Source organism: Rhodnius prolixus, unplaced genomic scaffold, assembly GCF_049639745.1.
Source record: "Rhodnius prolixus isolate KJV_2025 unplaced genomic scaffold, Rpr scaffold_9, whole genome shotgun sequence".
NCBI classification, from domain to species: domain Eukaryota; kingdom Metazoa; phylum Arthropoda; class Insecta; order Hemiptera; family Reduviidae; genus Rhodnius; species Rhodnius prolixus.
In genome coordinates, this window is record NW_027411604.1 from 4,267,758 (window position 1) to 4,272,887 (window position 5,130).

At 28.3% G+C, this 5,130-nt stretch overlaps 1 long non-coding RNA gene across 1 annotated transcript; it reads left to right on the plus strand.

The window, feature by feature from the left end:
* The first annotated feature begins 1,262 nt into the window (after positions 1–1,262).
* On the plus strand, positions 1,263–4,383 carry LOC141454260 (uncharacterized). Its single transcript, XR_012458604.1, has 3 exons — positions 1,263–1,592; positions 2,260–2,435; positions 3,671–4,383. It is a non-coding gene; the product is annotated as an uncharacterized lncRNA (long non-coding RNA).
* The last annotated feature ends 747 nt before the right edge of the window (positions 4,384–5,130 follow it).

Genomic DNA, 5,130 nt, shown 5'->3' on the forward strand with positions numbered 1-5,130 from the left:
AACAGCAGAGAAAACACAATTGTATTTGCTATGTCCTAAGTACTACACTGCAAGAAAAGAATTATATTCCTGAAGCAGGAGATCTGGGAAAGGAATACATTTGATAAATTCTAAGTGGGCGATATAAACATCATCTCTAAAAGATATACAATGAAATGTCTGAATTATTGTTCTAAGTCGGCGGGCTGTTAATGGAAAAGAAATACCTTATTGATAGGAAATATCTTGAATTAGCAGCTGTATTGAATGAAACAGTTGTACTATAAATAAACTTATTATTAATAAGTTTATTGTTTCTTACTGTTCTGCTTTGTTGTACATAATATTATCCCAGTAACCATCTTAACGCTTAAGACAAATTATTGTTAAAAGCATTATCAACTTCAAACCAAAGTAAGAGCATCTAACTCCTAACAATAGAAGTGCAGGTACAGCTGAAGGCAACCACAATTTAAAACAAAAAAAACAAATTAGATTTGTCAAGAGTAAAGGTGTTTCAAGAAAAGAGGTAGATGATAGCACGATAAACGAAGGGAGAAATAGGTTTGCTATATTCTGGAATAAAAATGTTTCAAGAAGCACCCAGGAGAAGATAGGCGTACAAATCCTGAAGAGATGGAGTGAAAAATATGGTAATTTAAGAAGACTTACGAGGTCAATAAGAACAAATCAGCAGAAATGGTTTTCACATTTGCTTTAGATGGGCAAGTATATAATGCTCAAGAAAGAATGGAAGGAAAGGAAGGCAGTGAAGAAAGACCTAGGATGATATAGAAGGATGGCATTAGAGAGACTATGACTTGGTGCAGTCTTTTAGAAGATGGATCAACTGTAGAAAAAAGCTAGTTCAAGAGGAACTACCTACCTCAATTGTAAATACTCGAAAAAAGAATCATGGTTCAAATGATTTCGTTTCAGTATAAGTATCAGAGTACAAGTCCTTCAATAATTTGTTCTTATTAGATACTATGTTTCTGAGTTCTTTTAAATAGACTTTAATCCTTTAAATCTTACTGTATAACATAGAAAAATCAATAACTATTGAAACACTTTCAAGTAACAAAATTGGTACAAAATCAAAGTAAATTGTTGTTAAAATTAACTTCTTAATTAAACAAAATCACGACCAATACATAAGCTGAATGGCTAGGAAATAAAAACCTTCGATTTACTGTTATAATTTAAGTAACACAAAAGGTCTGTTTGTTTGGAGTAGAGCTTTTCAAGAAAGATTATAGAGAGCACAAGGTTCGTATTCTCTCATTTATTGTTCTACAATAGGTTCTTACTTAAAATGGTGGTGTATTTCATAAGCGTTGTCACATGGTGTAGAAAGTTAATATCAGTTATAAGATTTAATCAAGTAAAACTGTGAGAGTGAGATTTACGATCAAATTTAGCGCAACGATTCAGTAAACTTAGCAAATTCCAAATGTTCCAAATTATTATGTGTAGAAATGTTGAATTGTAATGTGAAAAACTTCTGCTCAATTAAGTTAACCTGTTCAAAAAGTTATTTGATCGATATTGCATCAGAATTATGGATTCATAATTTCTATACCAAAGCAGCTGAAAACATTAATCATACAAAAGTAAGTTAATTTGAAATGATTTTTAAAGCATGCATTTACTTACTGAAAGATAATCTTCACAACTCAGCCTTCTGCAAGCCGGAAAAGATGTAACACTCACGGGCACGGTATTAAAATTGAAATCGCATCTGCAAATAGAATTTATGATTTAAAATTTACATGGCACAGCTAATTATTACTTTTTTTAGTTTAGTTGACCCCAAAACAAAAGAAATCTAACTGAAAATTATAGTCATAATTTAGCCCTAGTTGACATTTTTTTTTTTTTGCAAATGGTCCACCTAGAAAGGATTGGTACTTATTTTTTTTAAGTACTAATCCCCTCTGGCACCAAATTGGTACCCTGCAAATTAATAAGGTTGTAGAGGCTTCTGACTTATTATACAGTGGGTTCACTAAACGACAATTACTTCTACAGCCCCCATGTGTTCTGTGAAAGAGTTGGAATGGTTGCTCCTTAAGTTTTATTACTGGCCTGGAGAAATGGGCAATCTACATTTTTGCTGTATGGCTTTGAAAATAATAAAATATTTCTAAAAAGATTTGGTATCAATCGAAGATATTATGTATTTAATTTGAAAAAATGTAGCAAATTCATATACTTTGTTCTTAATCTACTATTTTCATTTCTAAAATGATTAATAGTGAAAATTTGTGCTTGTTTTAGGAAAGATTTAGACCTGCTTAATCTTCAAGGAAAACATAAATAAGGCTATAAAACTCTCAGATTAAAAGAAAAACCAAATTTATGGAGAAAAAGAAATCACAAGGAGGTAGTTCAAACTGTATGGTTAGAATGGAAAAAGTTGCATTGCCAAGAGGAGCTCTAAAAGGAAGAACTAGGTAAATCGATAAAAGTTATCTGAACTCTATGATGTTGATGCAAATGGTACTCAGAATTAGATAGCAGCAGCAACTAATGAAGATAACGAAAAGGTTCTTCTGCAAGAGTTTTAAGATCAAGAAAACAGAACAGAATAAGAAATTATTACTTCAGTAATGGAATGTAAGGGAGGATTGAATGAATTTAGTGCATCTTTTGATGACTCTTAAAAGTATTGTAAGAATTCAAGATCTGAAAAAAATATTACTGAAAAGAAATTTCACAAAGTCAAGCACAAGATCTTTCAACAAAGTTTGAAATCTAAAATTACTTACTTATTCATACTGTTATAATACTTTTAGAATTTGAAATGTACGTTTGAAATCTAAAATTACTTATTCATGCCATTTACATTACTTTTAGATTAGGTAGAATAAAATGCTTAAAAATCTACTAAACTAGGTTTTAATGACGTTTAAATTATTTAAATTCCGCAAATTTATATAAAACTATTAAATGTAGTAATTAAGTATATATTAATCCCATTTTTTAGTCGGATTCTCGCCATTATTAGAAATTGAAAATTAATTTTATACAAATTTAAATCAAGCTTCTCTTCTATTGGTTCTTACGCCATCTTTCTTTTTAGGCCAACATATAGTTAAAATAGATCCACATTTGAATTAACTATCTTTAAACTAATTAATCAGTCAAATCCGACATAAAAAAAAGTATTATGAAGTAAAATTTGTCAAGATTATTAACTAATTGAAAGAACTATACTTAATTACTTTGAATTTATTCAATTTTTTTACTTTCATAGGACCATATGAACATCTGCTTTGAGAATCAGTTATTATTTTTACCTTATTAAAGCAATAATTCATCATAAAGCCCAATAAAATTTGTTTGCATATCACTTATATAAAACAATAGTATAGAAATTATATGGTTTTCTAAGTTTTACTTCAATCAATTATTAATTTAAAAAAGTACTTACGAATTGGGCATAAGTTCAGGGCAAGAAGCACAGATCAGACTCATGGAGTACCTGATCTCATGACGTCAGCTCAGAGCAACTTCCTTCATTAAATTATACAAAATAAATGTTTGAAAATTTATCAATTTTAATGAAAAAAATTGTAATAACTTTTTGTAAATTTTAATTTAGAACAGTTTTTACATATTAAACAATAAATAAAACATTATAATTAAATTTTTTATTAATTTATATATCTCTTTTTTTTTCTTGCAGACTTGGATTCGTTCTGGTGGCCATCTTTTTTTTAAGAGACTGATCTTCGTATAAAAGTAAAATTAGAATTTGTATTAATTACTAAATAATGTTCAATTTAAGTGCTAAATGTGTTAAAAATTATTATTTATAGTTTATTCTTGTAATTAGTGAAGTGTTTCGGGTTTAAAATAATGGATTCACCATCAATGTGGTCCAAAAAAGATTTTACTGGGTATGTCATCTAAGTTTTCATTATTTTAACGTAAAGAAATAGGATTTTACTTTATTATTTTATTAATTTTCTGTAAAAAAAAAACCAAAAAATATTAGTTCCGAAGGTAGTTTCTAATTATTTTTCACCTTTTTCTGAACTTCTTAAAAGAAGTGATTGATTTTTCTGTACTAGGTCTTAAAAGTTGAATTTTAAAAAAAGGTATGATTTTAAAGAGGACTTAATTTGCCCTAAAGTTTTTATATAATTAATTTTTTTCATACTTTTTTTTATATATAAATAAGTACTGCCCCAAAAAATGTCCTCTACCAATAAGATCGAAGCTAAAATTGTGAATTTAATGAAATTTCAATATAATTGAGCCCAAGATAGCTGATCATTGAGCAGACACAGTTCATCTACCTCTATTAGTTTAAGATTTTGATTTAAGTTTACTTTTTACGAAAAAAAAATGTAAAAAAAAGTCAGTCTTGTAAAATATACTTTTCAATCTTGCAAATTTCTTGAAAATTCTAGTAAAATTTTTTATTTTCAGCTGGGAAATTCAATTGCTGGACCCAATAATGGTTTGTAACATTTCATTTAAATATGTATTAATGAAATTTTTTGTTTGTTTTATCTTGGAACAGGTTTTTTAAAAATATAATTATCTAAATAATATAATTATGCATAAATTATTATTCAACACTTTTGCAACATAGTTTTACAACTTTTTTTCCTAGATTCTTGCTACTCCTTGATCTAAAATTATAAAGTAATCGGTACTCTTTCAATTTTAATGTATTAATAAAAAATGTTTCTATTCTATTTGAATATATTTTTAATTCTTTATTGAAATTTAAGTATTATATCATTTAATGAAACAAGTTGTATGTCATTTCTGATGGTTTTGAAGAGGTAATGGTTCAAGATTAAGATCACCTGAGTGAGATTGATGAGTCGATGTTCTATCGTGCCGAATATGGACCCATTTGTGGCCCCTAAATCCTACACTTAGATACGCCCTACTTAAAGTTATAGTACAAATGATTCAGACTGAATATAGATAAGCAAAATAGTTTTTACATCATTGAATTCCTTCTTGGCTCCTAGATTAGTAAAATCACTGGATATCATAGAAGCTTTTTAAGCCCCATTGTTGTAAAACTTAGTAGTTAGTTTTGGGGAAATTTCTGGATATTGTAGAGTTGCCTGTCTTAACTTTTGGAAAGATCTACGAGAGGAGTTTTTGTCAAGTCTTCAAGTA